This window comes from Notamacropus eugenii, chromosome 3 (assembly GCF_028372415.1).
Source record: "Notamacropus eugenii isolate mMacEug1 chromosome 3, mMacEug1.pri_v2, whole genome shotgun sequence".
NCBI classification, from domain to species: domain Eukaryota; kingdom Metazoa; phylum Chordata; class Mammalia; order Diprotodontia; family Macropodidae; genus Notamacropus; species Notamacropus eugenii.
The window spans coordinates 20,794,461-20,818,653 of record NC_092874.1 but is presented as its reverse complement, the minus strand read 5'-3'; the positions used below and the strand labels follow the sequence as shown (position 1 = coordinate 20,818,653).

Genomic DNA, 24,193 nt, shown 5'->3' with positions numbered 1-24,193 from the left:
CCCTAAGATGCAGCTGGGGTACAGGGGGCAGAGGGAGGGGATGGCCCTTCTGCATTCCCCCAGTGGTCAGCAGTCTTTCTTTCTTCAGATCATTTTGTGGATATTTACCTGCTCACACGGTGGATCCTACTCATTCCCAGTAGAATGGAAGCTTCTAAGGCAGGAACTCTTGACTACTTTAGCCTTTGCATACCCAGTGCCTAGTATAGAGCCTTGAATATACTCAGAGCTTACTAAATGCTTGTTGGATTCTATTGAATTGGAAGGGATCAAGGGAAACACCAGACTGCCTCTGCTACACACTAGATTTTGTTTCTTCCTCACAGTGGAGAGTTAGGTCAAATAGAACAGATGGTCCAAGGCCTGAGGTCTTCCCCACAGAATTTAGAGATGGAAGGGACCTCCACTGCCATCTATTCCACCACCCTCACTAGAACACACTTAACAATTGGCCATTCAGACTCTGCTTGGAGACTTCCAAGAAGGGAGAACCCACTGCTTCCTGTGGCAGCCTATGCCATCCATGGGGGGCCCTTCTAGAGGGGTCAGATTTGGCTCTGGGTCCCCTACCCATTGCTCCTGGTATTTCCATCTGGGGCCAAGCAGTTCAAGTGGAATCTTTGAGATGATTTCTTTCAGAAAAAGAGGCACATCGCCACACTAGTCCCATCTTGTATTTGAGAAATTGATTTCTTAAACTCAAATGTAAGGCTTTACATTTGTTTCTGATAAGGTTTATCTTACAGATTCAGCTCAGTTCCCTAGGACCTGTCAAGATCCTTGTGGATCCTGACTGTCATCCAGCATTCAGATCTCCCTCTCTGCTTCTCACCTCCTAATTAAGCAAATTGGAGCAAGGCAATTTTTGTCTTTAGGCAAAATTAATTCATAGAACCATAGAATGCCTCTTGGGCATTCACTGAATTTTTAAACTGACTAATGGACTGATTTCAGCATTAAAGAGGGAGAAAGCTGCCAGCAGCTGCAGCAAAGTGATTCTGACATCATGTCAGGACTGGACAAGCATTGTTTGTGTAAGAACAATAGGGGTGCTTTGGAAAGGGGGCAGGGACAGCGCTTGGAACAATGCCCTCCAGTGTCTGGCAGGGGCCCATCCTAGTTGTGTGTCTGGAAGCGCCTGTTGGTAGAACTTTTCATGATAATAGAAGGCATATTCAGGATTTCTCCATAGTGAGACAACAGCTCCTACAGTGTTAAAATTCATCCCAGAGGTCAGATAGAAAACCAGCTGCATAATGACTGAGCATGATCATCAAGGGGCAATGTGATGGGAAAGAGCACTGGTCAGATAGTCTAGTCCCAGGTGCTACATCTGTCTCTGCCACTAACTAGCTATATGACCATTAGCAAATAATTCTACCTGTTGATAGGATCTCAGTTTTCTTACTTGCAGAATGAGGGACTTGAACTAAATGCTCTCTAAGGTCCCTACTGGAAATCTCTGTTCCTATGAAATGTGTAGGTGGCAGCTCCAAAGTATGGGAGGTATGGGTTGCCCTTAGAAGCATGTGTTCTGACCATAAATGTTCCTTACATGATATGTCTCAGAGGTATAGGAGTGTCCCAATCTCCTCACTGATGGTGTATGTATTTGTGGTATATGTCCCATGTTTATGGAAAAGGTTTTTATTTAAGTGATGCCTATTGCCCATCCTTCCATGTTCCCCTCCATTGTAATAGGTCTTTCATGCCTCTTCATGTGAAATAATTTACCCCATTCTATCTCTCTCTTCCTTCTGCACCCAGTATGCTTCTCTTTCTCATTTCTTAATTATTTTTTTATGTCACTCCCTCAAATTCACCTTATACCTGTACCCTCTGCCTATGTATATTCCTTCTAGCTGTACTGTTAGTGGTACAATTTTTAAGAATTACAAATATCATCTCCCCATGTATAGATGTATACAGTTTAGCTCTGTTGAATCCATTCTATTCTATTTTCCCTTTTTATCTGCTTATGCTTTTCTTGGGTCCTTATAATGAAGATCAAATTTTTGGTTTAATTCTGGTCTTCTCCTTATGAAAGTTTGAAATCCTTTTATTTCATTGCATGATCATTTTTTCTTTTGATGTATCATGCTTAATTTCATTGGGTAAGTACTTCTTGGTTTTAGTCCTAGCACCTTTGCCTTCCAGGAATCATGTTCTATGACCTTTAATCTTGTAATGTTGCAGCTGCTAAACTCTGTGTAATCCTGATTGTGGCTCCCTAATATTTGAATTGTTTCTTTTTCACCTGTAGTATTTTTTCCTTGACCTGATAGTTCTGAAATTTGGCTATCATGTTCCTTGGAGTTTTTATTTGGGGATCTCTTTCCTGAGGTGAATAGTGGATTCTTTTAATTCCGGTTTTGCCCTCTGGTGCCAGGACATCATTGTACTTTTCTTTGACAATTTCTTGAAAGATGCTGTCCAGGCCCTCCTTCTGATTATGGCTTTCAGGTAATTCGATGATTCTGACATTGCCATTTTCCAGGTCAGTTGTTTTTCTCATGAGGCATTTTATATTTAAAAGAAAACGTAAATTTTTTTGTGAATTCTTTTCATTCTTTTAATTTGTTGGATTCATTCTTGATGTTTCATAGTGTCATTAGCTTTCACTTGTCCAGTTCTAACTTTTAAGTTGTTTTCCTCAATTTGCACTGTCTTTTCTATTTGTCCAGTTGTACTTTTTAGGGAGTTGTTTTCTTCAGTGGATTTTTGTACCCTGTTTTGCATTTGCCTGATTCTATCTTTTAAGCAGTTGTTTTCTTTTTCCAAGCTGTTGACTCTTTTTTTCATAATTCCCTTGCATTGCTCTCATTTCTTTTACCAGTTTTTCTTCTACTTCTCTTATCTGATTTGAAAGCTCCTTTTTTGAGCTCTTCCACTAGTTCTTTGCTTTGAACTAATTATGCCCTCTGACTGGCAAGGGTAAACACATTGGTGGGGGCTCATGAACTCTAGTATTGAGAGGATGTGAATTGACAAAGTACTTTAAACCTAGAGCAGCTTATCCAGGGTGCCCATGTGCAGGTATGAGAGTGATTCCAGGTGTTACTATCTGTTGTGATCCCACAAAAAAGATCCCATTAAGGAGGCCCAACCTGAGGTCAATAACCAACTGACCTCCTCCAAAGGCATTTTTTAGCTGTAACAACATCCTGAGCTCACCTCCACCCCTACCCAAAGTATGCTTATTTGGCCTACACCTAATGACCAGTCCCTTACCTCAGGATTACTTCCTTGTGGGTCTGCCTCCTGGCAGAACAAGGTTTGAAAAGCTTCTCTTTCCCAGGTAAAATAATTTCAGGATGAGACTTCTATGTCTTCAGGTGACAGGAGGAGGAAATTAGTGTTTATATGGTACCAGCTATGTGCCAGGCACTTGACACTTTACAAATATGATCTTATTTGATGTTCCTAAAAACCCTGCTATTATTATCCCCATTTTACAGTTGAGGAAATTGAGGCAAATACAGGTTAAGTGACTTGAGAAAGCATCTCATGGAAGCCCTCTGGAGGGCATCCCAATTCATGTTTTATCACCCAATGATCAAGAAATACTTCCTAATGGCCAATTCAGATTTCTTGTGGGTCTCATTGAATTCTATGTCCTCTTATTGGGTTCACTTTAAATAAGAAGGCAGTGGGGTTGGTAACTTCTTCATGAAAACTCTGTCTTTATTTGAAGATAATAATTAAGTAACCATTTGGCCATCTCTCCTCCTGATTTCCCCCTGAAATTACCTTGTATTTAGTTAAAATTTTGTTTATATTTTTCCACTGATAGGTGATCTTCTTGAGGGCAAGAAACATTTCATTTTTCTTTGTATCCCTGGCATTTTGTGCAGTGTCTAATACACAGTAGGCACTTAGTCAATCCTAGTTGATTGATTGATAGGACCATCCCAGGGAAAGATCTCCCTTCTCCCAATGCAGTTAGAAAAGGGCTGAAGGTAAAGGCTAAGCAGCTGTCCCTTCTATCCTTCACTGATTTAGTTCTTCCCAGCTTCCCCACACACTGTGTGGCACTCACTGAGAGTAAAGTGGAAAGCATGCTATTGAAAAAAGACAAAAGGGCCTTTTTTTCTCACCCAAAAACAATAAATTGAGAGCATTGTCTTTTCCTGCAGCTTGAGTTTCAAGTCTGTAGGCTCTTCCTCAGTCCCCTTGGGCTTAGTGACAGGCAGCCCCACCTTGCTGCCAGTCCTGACCAGAATCCCAAGCAATAGCAGCCCCTCATCAGGGCTTCAGGCTCCCTCTGGCAGGGGCCCTCCCCCAGCTCCTCTGAAAGCTAGGTTTAAAAAACTTCCCCCGGAATAGGCTTTCCTGGGTGTGCTAAGCATAGGGGAGTTGGTTCCAGTTTTATGGAAACTGGCACATGGGGGTGGATTTGAGAGTGGTGCCAGCCAACCCAACAAGGCTTCTTCCTTTCCTTTTCAGGAAGGTGTGTGCACTAAGGGTGTTATTTTCCCAGTAGTGGAGATGAGTTTGTGTCCAACAATTCTACCATCCACACTCACTCACCCATTTGTCCCCTCTATGGTGCTGATGATGGCGATAGTAGAAATGGTATGAGAGTTGGCCATGGCCAGAAGCAGAGCAGAGAGAGAGTTTGTGACCACCTTTAAGCAACAGGAATAACAGAATCAGGATCTTAGGTCTAGAGCTGGAAAGGAGGGCCAATACCCATCTGAACCATTTTACAGGTGAGGAAGCTGAGACTAGCCTCTGACACACTGGCTATGTGACCCTGAATAGACCATTTCTCAGCACACTAAAATGTTAAGTTACAGGCAAGGTGTCAACCTCCATTGGTAGAGGGCGTTTCCTCATCTGCGAGTTCCCTCTCTCAGTGACATCACAAATCCAGTCCCTCTCCCCAGTGCCTAGTACAATATCTGCCACATAGTAGGTACTTTATAAATACTTTTTGAATTGAATGGTTCACTTCCACTAACAGGGCACTCCCTTCAGCCCAACAGGCATACACTATGTACTCAGTACTAGGCTCATAGATCATCCCTTTAGAAGTGCAAGGGAACCTGGGTCCATTGAGCTCAATCCTTCATTTTACAGATGAAGAAACTGAGGTTTAAAAGGTTAAGTGACTTGTCCAAAGTAGCTTGATATTTGTCTCCCTTCCCTGAGAAGGGGCAGTGTCTTATGGCCCCTCCTGTCACAGGACCTCATGTCTTAAGGCCTGGCAATCCCCCTTCCCCATCTGAACTGCCTCAGGTCTGCCTTCATCAACAAACCTGCCTCTACCTCTTCCCTAATCAGGAGTTTCCCCTCACTGACTTGGGAAAAGAAGGTCAGGAGGGATGGCAGTAGGGGGTCCTGTAACAGAAGAGTCCAAGCTGGCCCTTTTGAGCAGCTCTCCCCAGAGGTCAGGGAGTAGAGTAGAAGAAGCTCAGATGGTAACAAACATGGCAGCCAGAGAAGATATTCCTCCAGCTCCCTGAACAGATGGACAGAGCACCAGGGGAAGAAGCTTTCACAAAGCCCTAGAGAGTCCACAGATACCCTGTCTGGTGATTTTAGCATCCCCACCCTCAGCTTGTTCAAGGTTCTGCCTCACTAATGGACAAGATGGGAATCCTAATTACATGCAAAGAAGGAGATGTTGTATCTATGCTTCTTATGTCTTCCAGCCTTTGCTAACAAGTGGTTGCTCTTGTGTCTGATTGCGTACAGGTATGGCTTAAATAACTGTAAGGTTTTAATTCTGGGATTAGTACAAGATAACTGCATGTAGAAAATTAAGTTCATGCTATCCACACCCAGAGAAAGGAATGATGAATGCAGATTGAAGCATACCATTTTGGCTTTCTTTATTTTTTTGTGTTTTTTCTTTTTTGGTCTGTTTCTTTTTTCACAACATGACTAATATGGAAATGTGTTTTACATGATTGCACATATATAACCTAGATCAAATTGCTTACCGTTTTAGAAAAGGGGGAGGGGAGGGAGAAAAATTTGGAATTCAAAATTTAATTTAAATGAATGTTAAAAATTGTCTTTACATGTAGCACAAAAAAAATAAAATGCTATTTTTTAAAAAAAGAAAAGAAGTCCAGGATCCTTTCATGAAGGCATAGAATGCACCAAGAAATAGCAGACATTTTATCGCAACCTTGGAATGAGATCTCCCTGTGAGCAGGGGCTGCCTCAGTTTTTATCTGTGTATCCCCAGTACCTAGTACAATGCCTGGCACACAGTAGGAACTTCATAAATGCTTATTGATTGACCACAAATGAAAGCCTCATCCAGTGAAAAAGGATAGTTTATTCACACCATAACTTTTAAGCAATGAAATGCTCATTCTATGGGTGAGATGCTTGAGATAATATGTAATATTTATGGCTATTTGGGGCAAGACTAAAATGTACATGGAGGTCATCTAGTCCAATTTTCTAATTTTTCAGATAAAGAACGTGAGGCATAGGGAGAGGAAATCATTTTTTCAAGGTTACACATGCAATGAGTCCAGGATTTGAACTCAGGATCTTTGACTCTGTCTAGTGTCCTTTCTGATATACCTTACGGCCTAATATAGTCTCATCAATTTTTTTATGGGTGAGAAAACAAGAGTCCAGAATCCCTTGTCAGAGGTCACACAGGTAGTAAGTAGGAGAGGTAAGGTGAGCTCAGATTCTTTAACTACAGGTCTTGGGCTCTTTTCCTTGGACCATATGGCCTCATAGAGTCCAAGCCTTCTCACTTTTTTTTTTTTTTTTTTTGCAGATGAGAAAACAGAGGCCGCAAGAGTGTAATTCTTGAGATTTAGGTGCCCATAGGATATTTGGATAGATATGTACTCTAGGCAAATGGGGAAGATTATGGGAAGTGAGAGAGAGCCATGGGAATGAATAAAGTCACAAAAGGAGAGAGGAGACACACACACACACACACACACACACACACAGAGCAGCACCACGGACAGACCTCCATATTATTGCCTATGGGCATGGGAGGGAGGGAGAAGAAAAGGGAATAAAAGAAGCTCCTGATCTGAGATTCTTTCCATTTTCTCCTTTCCCCTCACTCCCCAGTGCATATCTGCCTTCCTAGCTACACTACACTACAGAACTAGAAGTCCCCTCAAACCTCATGTGCCACAGCATCCTCAGGACATTTGGGAAGTTGTATGATGAATACTCCAAGAATTCCATGAGGGAAAAGATGAAGAGAGGAGCCACCAACACCATTTGTAACTAGATATCCATGAAATGGGTGCTTCCAGTCACCTGCCCTAGTAATGGAGCAGAGAAAGGGTGTGGCAATTCCAAACCAGCTGATTATGAAGTCACACATACACACACACACATACACACTCAAGCATCTTCTGGGTCTCTTTCCCCAACAGATTGAGCTTCTCAAATATGTTTTAGACCAACCCCACCATAAATCTTCTTTTACCTAAAGAGATCCCTGACAAGGAGCAAGGGATCCAAGGGACAGCTGGAAGGTGGTCTGGATATGTGCTGGGCGCAGGGAAGGCAATTCATTTCTTTCTTCTTTCCCTTTTTGAATTAGACCTCTGACTTCATTGATAAGGACCCTTCTCCCAGTGCAGACTGGCATCTGCTCTGGAATTTATGGTCTGAGAGAGTTGTCTTGGAGCACTGGGGGCCTTGTGACTTGTTCAGGCACAACTGTAGCTGGCTCCCAAACCACTTTCTTTCTTAATCTCAAAGATTCAGCATTCCATTGCCATGGAATCCTTCCACTGATAAAGATGGCTTCCCCTCCACCCACTGACAAATGGCTTCCTAGTCAAAATCATCATTCCCTGGCAGTCAGCATTTTGGAGAGGAGTCTCTCTAAGTCCAATTAGGGTGATTCTCAGACCATAGATGCATTTTCAGTCTCTTGGCACATTTCTAATTTTCATTAAAAGCCATGCCATGATGACCTATGGGAGGAAGACTGGAAGGATGAGACAATCTGCACAGTGGATACTTGTGCGTTCACTGGATTTAGGGTTGGAAGGACCCTTTAGGGATCACAGACCTAGAGTTGGGAGTCAGAGACCATTTAATCTGAACTTTTCATTTAATAATGAGGAAACTGAGACACAGCTAGTGAGTGTCTGAGGCATGATTAAAGACAGGTCTTCCTGATTCCAAATACAACATTCTATCCACTGATACTGCCCTGTGACAATCTGAACCAAGGTCCTCTAGTTCCCTAGGACTTTGCCTTGAATAAAGATAGGTCATTGAGAATATTTGGGAGGAAAGTCCAATTCATGGCAACAAGAAATTGTTGTTGGGTCACGTCCAAGTCTTTGTGACCCCATGTGAGGTTTTCTTGGCACAGATACTAGAATGGTTGGCCATTTCCTTCTCCAGTGGATTAAGACAAACAGAGGTTAAGTGACTTGCCCAGGGTCACACAGCTGGTGAGTCTCTGAGGCCAGATTTGAATTCAGGTCTCCCTGACTCCAGGCTTAGCACTCTATCCATTAAGCCACCTAGCTCCCTCCAATAATGATGATAACTATAATAATAATTGCTATTCCTGTGGCATCTTAAGGCTTTCAAGGCACTTCTAAAAGGTCATTTACGTTACTCCCATGTGTTAGGCAATACCCATTTTATATGAAGAAACAGGCTTGGAGTAGTTGAATGACTTATACGTAGTCACATAGCCAAGGTCTGGTGCAGAATTCCAATTCAGGTCCAAGTGCAGCATATTTTCCACTACGTCATATAGGAAGACAGGCCACGGTGATTCTGGAGTTGGTGGCAGTGAGGGCACCTGGGAGGAAGCCGAAGTGTTGGGTCCCTATTCTCAGGCTCTGGGGCTCCCCAAGGCCTAGTGGGGAGGGCAGCTGACCTAGCTGGTGCTTCAGCAATCCCCTTGGCCTTCCTTCCAATACATTTCTCTTACTGTACTCTGCAAATTTGGAAGTAAAAGTCTGCTCTACACTTGGAACCTTCCACAGTGACCCCTAAGCCTTGGGTGAATAAGCCAGCAGCCACTGAGTCATCTTCCTGGGGACAGAAAGTCTGATTAAGCAGCCTCAGAGAAGCACTCAGCAAGGAGGAAGAGAGCATGTGGCCACACAGACACTGGGAGTCATTGGATCCAAGCACTGGGTCAGGTGAGTCCATAGTCAAAGACTTTCATTGAGTTAGTAGCCACTCAGTAATTCAGCAAACCTGTCAGCCCAGTTCCTCCCATAGCTTTGCAATATCCCAGGACAGAAGTCAGGCAGGTCTAAAAAAAGCCTATCCCTTATCGTCTCCGTGGGTCCAGCAGATCTGGCTGATTTGGCTTCAGGCAAAGTGGAGAAGGAAAATGCCCCATGTGTATGGCCCTCAGATAAAGAAATGGTGCATGGCCAGCCAGCCACACATGGCTGGACTTTCTTCAGAATGGAGTTCTCCAGTGTGAGCTCTGGGCCATGGCTGGGAGATGCTTATCGAAAAGAATCCAAGTTTCCATTTAAACATACACACCCATACATGCCCACACAAATTCCTACACTCCTGCCTTCTTGGATTTTGAAGTGACCTGTATATTATGGATAAGTCTTTCTGTGTGAAGGCTGACCTTTATAGACTTCTGCCATTTTTATTTATCTAGTTCAGTCTTTATTTTACAGATGGGGAAAATGAGGCCCAGACAGGCGAAATTACTTGCCTGTTGCATATTTGGATCTGAGCTGTGTAGCTTGGTATTGTGGAAAGGGCCCTAAATTCTGAGTCACATTTCAGTTCTGCTACTTATCTAGCTGTGTGACCTTGGGCAAGTCACTTCCCCTCTGTATCAACTTCTTCATCTTTAAAACCAAGTGTCATTTTCTATTCTTTTCCTGGACTCTGTGTCTCTCTATGTTTCTATGTCTGTGTTTCTCTGTCTCCGTATCATTTTTTTTCTCTCTTATTCAGTATCTTTTCCTTGATAAGAATAATAAATTCAGCAGGGCTGGGAAGTTCCTGTCAGTTTATTTTCCCTGAAGTCCTTTCCATTCCCTCTCATTCCATCCATAGGGGTGTACTTTGCTGTCTAGAACAAGTAGGAACTATCTTTACCTCACTTCAACACTCTTTCCAGGAGAGCAGCCTCCATGAAACTCCCTCTAAAACCCTCAGGCTGCCCTGGGAACTTGTGAAAACGCCTCATTTGTTCCAAAGTGGAGACTAAGAAATTTCCATTTTTTTTTTGGCCATTTCTATAGTTCTTTTTATTTTTTTAGTTTTTAAAATTTCTTTATTTAACTTTTAACATTCATTTTCACAAAATTTTGGGTTCCAAGTTTTCTCCCCATTTCTCCCCTCCCCCACCCCAAAACACCAAGCACTCTGATTGCCCCCATCATCACCACCACCACCACCAATCTGCCCATTTTTTTTTTAAAAGAAAGTCTTAGGGACAAGGTCAGAAGAGAGAGAATAGAATAAATGGGGGGCAGGATAGGATGGAGGGAAATATGGTTAGTCTTACACAACATGACTGTTAGGGAAGTCTTTTGCATAGCTACACTTATACAGCCTATATTGAATTGTTTGCCTTCTCAGTGGGGATGGGTGGGGAGGGAGAGAGAGAAGTTGGAACTCAAAGTTTTAGGAACGAAGGTTGAGAAACGTTTTTGCATACATCTGGGAAATAAGAAATACAGGTAATGGGGTACAGAAATCTATTTTGACCTACAAGAAAGGAGAGAAGATGGGAGTAAGAAAAGGGAGCGGTGTGATAGAAGAGAAAGGGTAATCAGAATGCAAGGCATTACAAGGTGTGAGAGGGGAGAGATGGGGAGAAAATTTGGAACCCAAAATTTTGTGGAAATGAATGTTGAAAACTGAAAATAAATAAATAAACATTTTAAATTAGAAAAAAAGAAAGTCTTAAGGAATTAGAGGAATTAGGTTCAAGCATACTCTGCTTCGTGTCCTGCCTTGGGCACTGTTCCTGCCCATAAAGTGAGTGGGTCAAACTCACTACAGTGACCTCTAAGGTCTAAATCTTATTTTAGTACTCAGGGATGGTCTTCATCTTGAAACATGGGGACACTCCAGAAGGATCCTCTTAAAACCTGGGCTGAGTCTCTCCCCAGACAACTCCTAAGATCATTTGTGCAGTCAGTGAAGGTTCCATAATTCTTAAAGAACAATCTACAAGTTGACCAAGAGAAAGATCTAGAAGAACCAATTTTCCCAAGCGCTAGGGAATCCCCAAAGCTGCCTTGAAGTTTGGAGAGCTTATAAAGTACAGAGTAGAAAGATACGTAAAAGGCACAGTCTTGTCTTAATAGTAGGTGCTTAATAAATGCTTATTGGTCTCAATACCTTGAATTTTACATACATGTACAAGCACACATTTATTTGTTAAATTGATGACGAAGTTGTTTGTACTATTCCAACTTGTTTTTTTCAGTTTAAAGAATGCCTTGCTTTGTGTTTTTTTAAAACTCTATACCATAATTCATATTTCTTTTAACAATGTAATGGAATCTCATCCATGTGGATGAGGTATCGCCTCCAATAACATCCCTATAAGAATCTTGCTTATATCCTTCCATAATCATTTACATTGATCTTTTAAGAATATTATGATTTGAATTTTAAAGGGCATGGGGAAATAATTTAAGGCACTGATACTATTGATTTTTTAAAAAAATATTCTTGAGGTCAGTTGTTAGAGAGGAGAGGTAAGAAAGCTGGGGAATATTTCTTGGTGTTTGGGGTTAGGGTTGGGAGAAGTGTCATCCACAAGTTGGCTTCATTCTAACTCCTTATTCTTGCTAATTAGGTGATAAGCTAAATTTTTTCCTCCTATTGGAATATAAATACATTGCCAGGGCGCTCTACATTTTAGCACTAAGAAGCAAAAACTTAAGATGCTTACATCACTTGTTTATTGTTTTTCAGTCATGTCCAAGTCTTCATGACCCCATTTAGAGTTTTCTTGGCAAAGATACTGGAGGGATGTACATTTCCTTCTCCAGTTCATTTGACAGATGAGGAAACTGAGGCAAACAGGGTGAAGTGACTTGCCCAGGGTCATATAGCTAGTCAGTGTCTGAGGCCAGATGTGAAGTCACTGTGCCACCTAGCTGCCCACTTCCATCTTTGGGCATCCTTATTGCCCTCATTTGGAATTCATGGTTCCATTAAAGTAACCTAGGATTACATTTGCTTTCTTGGCTGCTATGTTAAACTTTTTACATTAAGTGCAGTAACATCTCTGGATCCTTTCCAATATGAAGTTTCGTCTGTGTCTCTCATGTTCCTATACAGTTGACTTTTGAACCCAGGTATGGGACTTCACATTTATTTCCATTATATTTGAACAGATTAGATTTTATGATTGCCCAGTCAATTAATGATTTTGACTGCCCACTGAGTAGCCGTCCCTGTAGAGAGATACAACGTGGAGGTGGGGGCGAAGAAGGGGGAGGAGTAGTTGTAGCTGACAGTCTTTAAGGAGAAAAGCAAAGCAAACATCCTTTGGGTACATGATCCCTTAGTCTCAAGCTGGAAGGAACCTCTGAAGGCTTTCCCTTTCACTTTATAGATGAAGAGACTGAGGTTCTGAGAGTGAAGTCTAAGACTGTAGTCTTTAAATATCAAGAGCTTCCCAGGTCTAGCTCAACTTCCTGCCTTGCGATTCTCCTCCAGTCTTTCCTTCTTACGCCTGTTATCATGAGGCCACTTTTGAGACGCTGTTGGGCAGCTCTTGGATGAAACCTTGCGAAAAAACCCGAAATGGGCAGGTCTGGCTAACCTGAAGGGAATGCGATTCACCTGAAGGACGCACTTCCATTCCTTATGTTGTGCTGACCTCTAGAGGCCACCAGTGAAAAATCACCCTGGAGACTAGGCTGCAGCGGCTGTGTTTACTTTCTATGGGGGAAAGCCTTGGGCCACCATTTAGAAGTTGTAAAATCAATAGAAACATTTCTCTGTTCATGTCATGATGGAAAGAGCATTAGATCTAGGGTCCAGAGACATGAGCTGAATCTGGGCTCTGCAACATATGATGTTGGGTAAATTTATTTCCCTCCCAGGGCCTCAGTTTCCTCACTTGTAAAATGCCTGAGTGACATTCTGAGGTCCCTTCTGGCTCTCAAGTCCAGCAGCAAGACCTTGGCCAAGTCACTCTCAGGGCCTTAGTTTTCTGAGAAGTATGGCCTCGCTAAGCTCGGAGGTTTCTTCTTCCTCTAAGTTTAGTGATTCTAATGAAAGGTTTTCTTACATGAAGTATTCCCTTGGGCTTCAGTTGTCTACTAATTTCTATCAATTTTATTTCTTCTTTCAGGAGAAAGAAATGATAGTGACAGGTAGATAAACAATAAGTGCTCCCCTGGGAGGTCAGAATGATATCATGGGGAAAGACAAAGACTCTGGGGTACAAGGGCCTGGGTTCAAATTTTGGCTTAACTACTTATATTCTGTAAGACCTTGAGCAAGCTACCTTTGCAGCTTGAGCACCAAAAAAAAAAGAAAGCCTGGAGGTGCCCTTACTTTGGCCTGAAAGGACCTTACCATGTTAAAGAGAGCCTGTGATCAAAGATTTGGAGCTGGGAGGGAACTTCCAGGCCATGAAGTCCACCTTATTTCACAGATGAAGAAACAGGCTCAGGGAGGTTGTCACCTATCCAGAGTCACCCAAGCTATCAAGTTTCAAAGGTGGGATTTGAATGTGGGTCTTCAAGACTCAAGACCAGCACTCTATCCCCTATGCTACTGCCCCTTATAAACAGTACACAAAATAAGAGCACACTAAGTCAGATGTGCTCAGAGCTTGAGACCTGAAGTTAGATCTCTAAACAAGAAAACCACAACGGTTTTTCCAATTTTGTTCTATCTTTCTTGGTTACTGAAAAGAAACAGTGCCTCAGGGATAGCCCTGGGCTCACATTCTGCTCCAGACACTTGGCGCCTAGGTGATCCTGCACAAGGCTCAATTTACACATCTGTAGGATAGGATAATTGGACTCTCAGGACCCGTCCAGCTCTAAATGTACAATCCTTTGAGGTATCAGGAGGGGCCTTTCCACTAATTTCTAAGGGAGTGGGGAATGGAGGGAAGATCTATTTTGGCTTAGAAAAATCCCAAATCATCCTGTCATTATCCTGCATGCCAGTTTCTTTCAGGGATCTCTGTTTCCCAGTCAAACTCTACCAGCTCCAATACCCAAAGATAAGGAGGAATTTTCCAGTCAGAACTCATAGAGCCTAATGTGGTAAAATATGGGAATTTCCAACATCACTCCTTATGTTTGGAGACAAGGAGCCATTTTCTGCCCTGATTGCCCACTCCTCCAAAAAAGGCTTGGCACATAGTGTAGGGTCTTTTTAATGTAGGGCAATGGTGAGGTCTTACACCAGCCAAAACAGAACAGAGGAGTCAGATTTTTGATTGCTGACAGCTATCCATAACAAAAGCACAAATATGATCAGGGGTAGAGGGCACTTAGTTCTCAGTCCACTACCTCAATTCACTTATGCACTAACCAAGGAGTATTTTGAGAACAAAGCTCAGCCTCCACATAATTCTCATGATCTTTTATGGCGGTGGTGGTGGTGGTGGTGGCCCTGTTCCCAAACTAGATTTTGTGACACAGGATCTCAATCAGAAATACTTGTTTTTGTTGTTTAGTCATTTTCGGTCAAGTCTAATTCTTCCTGATGCCATCTGGGGCATTCTTGGCAAAGATACGGAGTGTTCTGCCATTTCTTCTTCTCTCATTTTACAGATGAGGAAATGGAGGCAAACACGGTGAAGTGACTTGCCCAGGGTCACACAGCTAGTAAGCATAGCCAATAGAATGAATTCATGATGTGTGCCCTAGTCACACAAGTTTCTGGCACATGGCCCTTCACAGGCTTCTCCTTGAGGGCTTCAACCTACCGCCCTCACCCCAGTGGTAGCCCCATATGTGCAGAGACAGATCTGTTCTTGTCACTTGCATGCTATGCTTTGAAGACATCCTTTTTGCTTTAAATTAATGTGTCCTTTGGCTGACTGGTAAAAGTAAACATATTGGTGGAGACTCATGAGCTATGATTTTGAATAGGTATTGCCCCGCAAGGGCCTCAGAGCTGGGGTGGCTTTTCTGGGGAACCTACAATATTACTTTTAAAAGCCACCTTCCCATACGAAGAGGCACACACAAAGCTATAGTGATGATTCCTTTCATGTACAAGTCAGATTTCACGGCCTCTGAGGTCCCTTTCAAATCAACTTCTGTCATTCTGTGGTGACTCCACTTCCATGTGGAACTCAGGTGAGGAAGCAACACATCTGGGAACGCTTATATACAGAGGCCCAGATGATTTTAGCACCATCTTTGTAGACAAAGGTAGAAAATCAACTAGTTGATAATTATGCTAATACTGATGCTTATAAAATGCATTAAGGCTTAAATGCGGGTTCTATTCATCTCATTTGATCCTCCAAACCACACAGTGAGAGAAGTCCTTCAGGTCCTGTTGGTCACCTTTTCCAGAAGAGGTTAAGTGACTTGTCTGTAAAGTGACTTGTCTGTACAGCCAGTTCCCATCAGAGACAGGATTGAAATGAGGGCTCTCTCTGAGCCCAAACCAAGTGTTTCTCCACCACACCACTCAGCTCTGCTAAAGGGATAAAGTGCACACCCCGAATATCTCACCACACAGATACCAAGCTTCGCTTGGCCATAGTCTATGAAGCCACTTTGATTTGGAGGAAAAAACAATGTCATTAGCCAAACGATGAGCAATAATTTCCAAATTAAAAGCTCTGCTTTAGTGTGAATCAGCTTAGTTCTCAATTAATTGGCAGAATTACAACAACTGGGAGGAAAAGTGACACAGGCAAAGGACCCTATCGTCTTGGCTGCAATGGATTCCTGAAGCCATAGAATGGAAAACGACAAAAAAGGATCATGGTACTGTCTTATGAGAACCGTTAGCCTGATACCAAGGTTAGCTTTTGAAAAAAAAACAACTTATCAGCCCTCAGGGAAAGGATACTTTGAGGACTCTGACCCATGGTATTCCTTCTTCTTATTAGTAAAATAATTTTTAATTATAAACAATAAAACAAAATAAGCACCAAGTACTAGGGAGGGGAAAGAGAAATCCATTAGCCAGCAAAGTTTGGTAGGCTCTTTAATAGGAAGCTGTGGGGTCAGTGGTGACAGGGTTGGATATAATCCTCCTGTTTCCAGTGAGGAGTGTAGACAGGGGAGCAGGAAAGGTCTGGACCAGGGCCCAGAGGCAGACTACAGTTGTTAATGCCTATAACAAAGGGGGATGCTTTGCGCAAACCCATTTCAAAGCTTTATAAAGATGACAAGAGACAAATTCCTGAAAGAGCAAATTTAAAAAAGAAAAGAAAGAAAAGGCAAAGAAAACAAACGTGGCATATGGGAAACATGGTGTTGCCTGAGCAAGAAGTGGCTTTCTTACTTCCGTTTCTCCCAGGGCTGGTAAATGTTGCATGCATAAATTAAGACTGGCTAACAAAGGTTTCTAGATTCTCTAGATCTTAAAGATGGATGGAATTTTTTTCTTCTAAAAGATGAAAGTAGAAAGTCATTCAAGAGTTTTTGCCCATCTTGCTAAGAGAATGTCGTGGCAGAAATGGAAATCTAAAAACACGTGGAAAAATGTGTTTTTGGGGGGGTCTGAAGGGGTTTTTGTTTGTTTTTAAAAGAATAGATGGCAGCGCTTCATCCAGTTTTGGCAAACTCAAGAGCACACCTGAACTGAATGAATAGCACTCCTGGTCCACGTCTGGTCCGCACTGCCTGCATCATTTCTGATGGGTGCATTTTACTTATGATTTATAACGCTGGAATAGCATCACAGCCTAAATTAAAACAAAAGTGTAGGAGGCTTAACACATCATCTAACAATTAGTCACAATAAGCATGTCACAAAAACAGGTTTTACCTTGGACCACCGATGATATATCATAGAAGCCAAGGTGACCTGGAACCCATACTAGCTCCTTGATCCCGGCCAAGTCACTTACCTTTCAGATTTCTAGGCCAGTGGATTCAAACTCTAATAGAAATGGATCCCCGTTGCCACATATTGACTTAGAAAACCCCACATTAACATTATCTATGTTGCATTGTATTTCTGTATTCTATCTTTTGTACTGTGTATTGTATTGTGTGTCTATTCTTGTATTGTTAAATATTTCCCAGTTTCATTTAAATCTAGTTCTGGCTTCCTTGGCAGTTTTACCTTCAGAGGGCAGCCACCTCTCTGAGTCACTACATGGCAGTGATAGTAGCCAGCTGAACTGGTTGAGGTCCTTCTACCAACGAAATCCCAGGTCTGGTCCCTCTCCTCATCCCTTTATTTTAGGTATGGCCTTTGTGATGGACATAACCCAACAGGCTGGCCTGCTTCAGAATAATTCCAGGTAAAAACTAAGAAAACTTTAATCTTCATGCCATACCCTGTACCAAGGATTGACTTGTTTTCTGCTGGTTTTGGTTTAAGATTTTTAGTCATTTGAGATCCCTCTCTAAAGAGCAGATCATGAGCACACAGCAATAACCCTCCATCCTGGAAGTCAACAGTATCCCAAAGGCATCTTTTTAACTGAACCAAGTGGGAGGTGTCTATAGGTCCCAGCATCCCCTCTGCCACTAGTGTTTGACCACAAGTCAATAGGGATGTGCCTGGTCTCTCTTCTAGTCACTGACAAGACTAAAGTGGGGTTTGGTTGACCTGCGCCTAGACAGATGTTAGAGGTAAGCCTAAGGGTTATTAACATTCAGTAGGCCATTCCTCAAAAAGTTCCCCTGGCAGGCAACTGTATTTTTTTGAGGAAGAGGTCACCACCAGATTTTCAGAAAGAATAGCTCAGCCTGTAGCTGGAGGATGGAGGATTTCCACACACTCTCTGTAGCAGAGGGCTGCTGCTTCTGCATTCAGCATCCCTTTTGTGGAAACTGGGAACCAATAAAGTCAGCATCCAAAGGCTTCCCTCTATTCTAGATTCTAAAAAATAGCATGTTCAAACCTACAACTGCTTCCAGGTCTTCCCCACCCCTCCCCCACTTCATGCATTCTCTCAGTATCCAAAGAATATCTCCATCCCTCTTCCTCACAGCTACCAAAATTACATGGAGGGCACCAACATTAAATCCCAACCCATTACAAGGAGCCTGTCACAGGTAGGTAAATTAGAGGACAACAAGTCTTAGGTATGGGGAAATCCTTCTATCTCATCATGGATGGGAGAAGTCCTTGAGAATCCTATCCTCCAAGCAGATCACAACCCATCTAGAATTACTAGCTAAGTCTGAGAGAGACGCCAGAGGCACAGAGGTTAAGTGGCATATCCCATCACACACTTTTATGGGTCTGGGTTGGAATATGAAGCCAGGCCTTCCTGACGCCAAGTCTGGAATCCTTCCTCTATGCCAGTTGTCTTCCCCCAAACTCTCCATCTGGGCTCTCCTGATTGGGGACAATTCAGCATATCTGTCTGGTCCCAGCCCTAACCACACCACATCCCAGTCATGGAATTCCTGCTATACTGCTTTATCCAAAGCCCTGCTCCCCACCCTTACCCCACAATATGCACAGTTTTCTACCTCTTAGTCTTGAAATAGTCATTCAAACGACACCCCCATTCCTGGAAAGGACAGGTCAATGGATTGCCCTGATTCTACTTCCCATCCCTGTGACTTCCCAGACCAAAACCACTCCCCTATATGTAGTCTTCGCCTATTAAACTATTAATTCTTCAAAGGTAGGGACTAACCCATTGTTGTGGGGTTTTTTTGCTTTGTTTTGTTTTTTTGCATTTGTATCCTTGGGCTTAGCACAGTGTCTTAGTATACAGCAAGTGCATCATAAATGTCCATTCATTCATCCTCTTACTCACTTACTCAGGAAAATGAATCTTTGTTAAGCTTTTCTTTTCCTAGGATTCCCAAGAAAATGCTGTTGTGGTGCCAACTTCATACTGAAGGCAGTCAAAGACCAGGAGGGTCTGACATTTTCCCACCTAAACTCTCCAATGTAAGAATCTTATGTTCTACTTGTGAAATGGAGGCCACCATCAAGCGACTTTGGGCCAACACTCCAACTTCTCTGGGTCCTATTCTTTGGGTTGCAGTGAGATTGGATTTTTATAGAATGTCCTAGATTTCAGATTGCCCCAAACCTGTGATGAATAATCATTGCTAGCACTCATATAACACTTCAAGGTCTGTGAATCACTACCTGTACATCTCATTTGCTCTCCACAACAACCCTGTGAGATGAGTCCAATTATTATCCCCATTTTACAGAACGAGGAATTTGTCCAGGGTACCACAGCTAGTTAAGTATCTGAAACAGGACATGAACCCAGGTCCTCCTGACTCCAAGGCCAGACAGTGCTATCCAGCATACCTCTGAGCTGCTTTGTTTACTGAACAGAACCAGCCACACAGACACAGGGAGCCTAAAAACTCTGGGGAGACCCAACTTATCAGTAAGGAAATTTTTGATCAGTTGTCGTTGAGTCATTTCAATCATGTCTACCTCTTCATGACCCCTTTGGGGTTTCCTGGGCAAAGATACTAGAATGAATTGCCATTTCCTTCTCCAACTTATTTTACAGATGAGAAAACAGAGGCAAACAGGGTGAAGTGACTTTCCCAGGGTCACGTAGCTGGCATCTGAGGTTGCGATCTTCCTGAGTCCAGGTCTGGCGCTCTAACCACTGTGCCATCAGCTGCCTTGGTCACATAGCACAGTGATTAATTTATAGACTATATGCAACATGGCATATATATTTCAACCCATTGGTTCTTTGGATTCTACAACGGTTTTATATATATATATATATATATATATATATATATATATATATATATATATATATATATATATATATATAGAGAGAGAGAGAGAGAGAGAGAGAGAGAGAGAGAGAGAGAGAGAGAGAGAGAGAGAGATGTGTCTATATATATATGTATACACACACACACACACACACACACACACACACACACACACACACACACATATATATATGGATAAAAGGCAAGCTTGGAGTCCCTAAGACCAGAGTTCGAATCTAATCTCAGACATCTGGCTATATGACTCAGAGCAAATCACTTCACCTTGGTTTGCTTCCACTTCCTCAAACATAAAATAGAATAAGAGCATCTACCTCCCCGGGTTAAGGATCATAGGAGGTAATATTTGTAAAGTGCTTAGCATAGTACCTAGTACACAGTAGGCAGTATATAAATGTTAGCTATTATTATTATTTATATGTAATATATATACCAATATGTGAGAACCGGGACTCTGATCTATGATTTGTGGTTCATTAGTGTTGGCAACTCCCAGGTGAGGAAACTCCCTCTACCAATGTAAATTGGCCCCTTACAGTCTTGTAGAGCTGCCCAGGGTCTCAGCCAGCATGTAGCAAATTTGGGATTCAACCCAGTTCTTGGTTCCAAGGAGAGGTCTGATCCATTGCATCACACCACATCTCTCTCTCTGTCCCTATCTCTGTTTCTGGTTCTGTCTCTCTCCCTTCCTCACACATACACAAACACACATATACACACAAATACACACACACAGCAAATCGGGGATCTTTGGTTTCAACAGCCCACAAACATCATGTAATTTGGTACTGAGATGGTCTTTGAGAATGACTGTGACCAGAAGTACCCCCCACCTTATGGCCAACCATGGCTACGATTCCTTCTCTAGGCAAGTGCTTGGACAACAGACCCATCATTCCTCCTGTGGCCTAAGCTTGAAGCTGGTCCAGTCTGGCAGGTCCTGCCAGGACTGATGATCTGCTGGTGTAGCTTCCCAAAAGCCAGGTTCCCCTTATGCCATGATGGAACATCGGAGAGAGATTCCAATAACCAACAACAAAATAAAACAAGTAACAGAGAGCAAGAGCAAAGTAGAAGAAGAGTCAAAGTACTTTTCTTGAATTAGTTTCACTCAACTCTATTGCAGTTAGATGGCACAGAGTGCTGGACTTGGAACCAGATTCATCCTTCTGAGTTCAAATCCAGCCTCAGACACTTAGTAGCTGTGTGACCCTGGGCAAGGTACTTCACCCTGTTTGCCTCAGTTTCCTCACCTGTAAAATGAACTAGAGAAGAAAGCAGCAAACCACTCCAGGATCTTTGCCAAGAAAACCCCACATGGGGTCATGAAGAGTTGGACACGACTAGACAAAAACAACTCAACTCTAGGCCCTTATAATTCTCCAGACTAGGTATAATAATACTCTAGGGTCAAACCTTATGTTTGCCTTGTAGGCAATAAATAAGTCTACGTTTGAACATTCATTGAAGGCCCACTGACTTTCCCTGTCATGTCTCCATTTCCACAACCATTTCAACAGTTTCAGGTAAAACTTTGTGCTCCAGAAAGCCCTCCAAGACCAACTTAGCTCTTAGTCTGCATGGGGGACTCTATAATCCAAGAACTAAAAGTTCTTGGGGAACCATCTTGATTATCAAGACAAATTATCTTAAACATATGTATACATTTTGTATATACTTATATATGTACGTCTCCTCGTTAGAATATAAGCTCCTTGAAGGCAAGGGTGTTCCTTTCTTTGTCTTTGTAACCCCAGTATCTAACACAGCGCCTGACACATAATAGGCACTGATAAATGTTTGCTAATTGACCAACTGACTAACATCTTTTGGGGTGATGTCATGAGGTATAACATGAAGCAATTTCAATCCATACCCCTGAAGCAAGACACAGAGAATGGAATCTTGAGCAATAGGCTAGAGTTGTTTCTTTCAATTCATTTTATAAAGAGTATGAACATAATAATACAGAAATGTATTTGATCAAAGTCTACCCCACTTTTTGATAAAATCCATTCCATATTAATGTCCATTCCAAGTTAATATACATGTAAATTTGTGGTTTAATCTTCAACAGATAAAATTCCAGTTTACCTTGAAATGGAGTGGGTAATGCCAGGTCACCATGTTTTGAGCATATGAGCTTCAGAAGCCTTATGGAAGGAGCTCATTCTCATGGTCCTACTGTGTGTAAATGAATCATGGCAGGACAGGAAGTTAGTTATATCTCTACAATTTACAGCTCTGAGTGGCTTTTTAACCATACCCATGCTTTGCAGCTCATCTTTGGAGAAAGCAGTAAAGGGCAGCATATATCATAACTCCACTGGATGCTACTGGAATATATTAAGTCGTTTCTTTCTTTAAATAAGTTACTAGGAAGAAAACTTGGCTTTTCTTAGGACTATAATCTATTTTAATAGAGAGAAAATAAAAAGTTGGGTACCAAAGTAGTGATGGAAACCACAAAAACTGCATTTGATTTGAGAAAATGAAATACCTATGTCTCTTGTAAAGTGTTATATGATAAGCAGTCAATGATCTCCTACTATTAATCCATCTTCTTACATTCTCACCCAAAAAAATTGGAGCTATCAGGTTTGTGCCTACGTCCTAAAAGATTATGCAAAACCCAATAAGCATAGAAGCTTATACATATACACATGTATATGTGTATATATGTACATATATATATATTTTTAATTCAACACTTTGGCCACATGGCAAATATATTTTGGAGGCCTTTGGAATGCCAAATGTGTGGCCATACTGACTCACCAACCCATGCATGCTCAAGCATTCTCCCACCCTTGAAACTGATCTGTAACCCCATATTGAGCTATGGAAGCATTCCCTGTCCCAAGTCATCCAAAGTGCCAACCAAGGGGAGGGGCTAAGAAAACACACCCTGAATGGATCCTGCTGCCCAAAATGTTCTCCCCAAATGTTTGTGGAATGAATGATAAGTGAGGCAGTGGGTGCTTCTGGGAGTTATCGATGTGGTTCTGTTGCTTTAATCACCAACTTTTAGTGAGCCTAATCCTGTATGAAAGGACTGAGACTTTTCACATCACGTCAAAAATTAGCTCAAATCAGACACTTAGAAGCATTTGATTCTTTAAAAGTGTAGTAGATTACAGAATGGGATTCTTTCCTCCTTATTTTCTTTGAAGACTAAAAGGCAGATAGGGAAAGTAATGAAAGATTCCATCAGATATTTTTTAAAAATTCTGATTGTGGTTGAGTTGACTCCCCTTACAAATGTATGGCTTCAAGGCTGACATGGCACTTGAATTCTGAATGACATCAGGATATTAACAAGTTGTCAACTCACCAGAAAAGCAAGAAGTTGAAAGTTTCATCTCTTGCATGATATCTTAGAGACACTTTTACAAAATCACCCAATGTAGCTCATTGATTTTTTTCATCTTTCTATTACAAAGTGGCTTTGGATTTCAGAGGCAGCGTGGAAGGAGGTGACCAAGTCCTAGACCTGGCAGCCTGGTGCAGTAGAAAGAACAAGGGATTTAGAGGCAGAGGGTTCAGATTCCAGTTCTGCTACTTACCACTTGTGTGACCTTAGGTAAGTCACTATGCTGCTCTATGCCTCAGTTTCCTCATTTGTAAAATGAGGGCATTGGACTAATATTCCTTTTAGATCTCTGACCCTTGAATAAAAGAGACCGAGGTTTAAATGTGGCCTCTCATATCTGTGTGACCCTGGTTTAGTCACTGCAAACAACTCTTTGAGGGTTCTAGATCCATGACATGATCCTTGTCATTTAGACTTCAGAAGTTTTCAAAGTCATCTAATATGCTGTAATGATTTGTCTAGGTTAAGAATGTCTAATACACTTCAGCCAACCTCCTAATGGAAACTGAGTTCCCTGAGGGCAGGGATGGTGTCATTTAAAAATATTTGGATAACAGGACTCACATACAGTAGGTGCTTAATAAATGTTGAAGTGAAATTTTAAAAAAATCTTTATCAGAGGTTTGTATTTATCTCATACTCCTCCTAAACCAATCTGAGGAATTCCCGTTCTTGTTTTTTAAAGCTGTTCTTTTGCATTTAACAAACTATGTAGAGAAGCAGGATCTCTAACTAGTAGTTAAAAGGTCATAAAATCAATGAAAAAATGTAGGTGACTTTTACCTCCCACATGGCTCTCCCTTGGCCAGATCCAGATCTGATACATTCCTCAAACTGGACATTCAAGTCAGCGGATGCGAATCATTTACCGTGAACAAAAGAGAAAATGAAGCTGGCTACGAAAACAGATTCTAGATTCCAAATGGCACAAGGCAACCAAGACGCCCCCTAGATGCCTGCTGGGAGCTGCAGATGGGGCAGGGGCTGGGGAAGTCAGGTC

General features: G+C 42.0%; 1 long non-coding RNA gene across 6 annotated transcripts; it reads left to right on the top strand.

Annotated features, from left to right (window-relative positions):
* Window positions 1-7,345: 7,345 nt before the first annotated feature.
* On the top strand, window positions 7,346-19,290 carry LOC140532512 (uncharacterized). Of its 6 annotated transcripts, XR_011976555.1 has the most exons (4): window positions 7,346-9,116; window positions 15,785-15,926; window positions 17,323-17,380; window positions 18,077-19,290. It is a non-coding gene; the product is annotated as an uncharacterized lncRNA (long non-coding RNA). The 6 variants fall into 6 exon arrangements; XR_011976552.1 differs by having other exon boundaries at window positions 15,785-15,890; window positions 17,323-19,290; XR_011976551.1 differs by having other exon boundaries at window positions 17,323-19,290.
* The last annotated feature ends 4,903 nt before the right edge of the window (window positions 19,291-24,193 follow it).